The sequence below is a fragment of the Sinocyclocheilus grahami genome, unplaced genomic scaffold (genome assembly GCF_001515645.1).
Source record: "Sinocyclocheilus grahami isolate Dianchi unplaced genomic scaffold, SAMN03320097.WGS_v1.1 scaffold4103.1, whole genome shotgun sequence".
Classification (NCBI taxonomy): Eukaryota; Metazoa; Chordata; class Actinopteri; order Cypriniformes; family Cyprinidae; genus Sinocyclocheilus; species Sinocyclocheilus grahami.
Window position 1 is genome coordinate 16,530 of NW_015509104.1, and position 241 is coordinate 16,770.

Sequence of the window (241 nt, forward strand, 5' to 3'; positions counted from 1 at the left end):
GTTTGGTTTCATCACCAGAGCCTGTGATAATGTCTGCGGATTCATAAGAATGTTTATACTGCTAATGGTTTCTAAGATACGCTCACTGAGTCTGAAGGAAATAAGCAGGAACTTTCTCTCAGTCCACAGTGTAAACTGGTTTCACTGGGCTGCTTTTGAGTTAGTATAATACAGCAGTGGATATACCTTTACAGCAGTTTAGTGGCCACCAAGACGTCATGCTTGTTTATTGTGCATATAC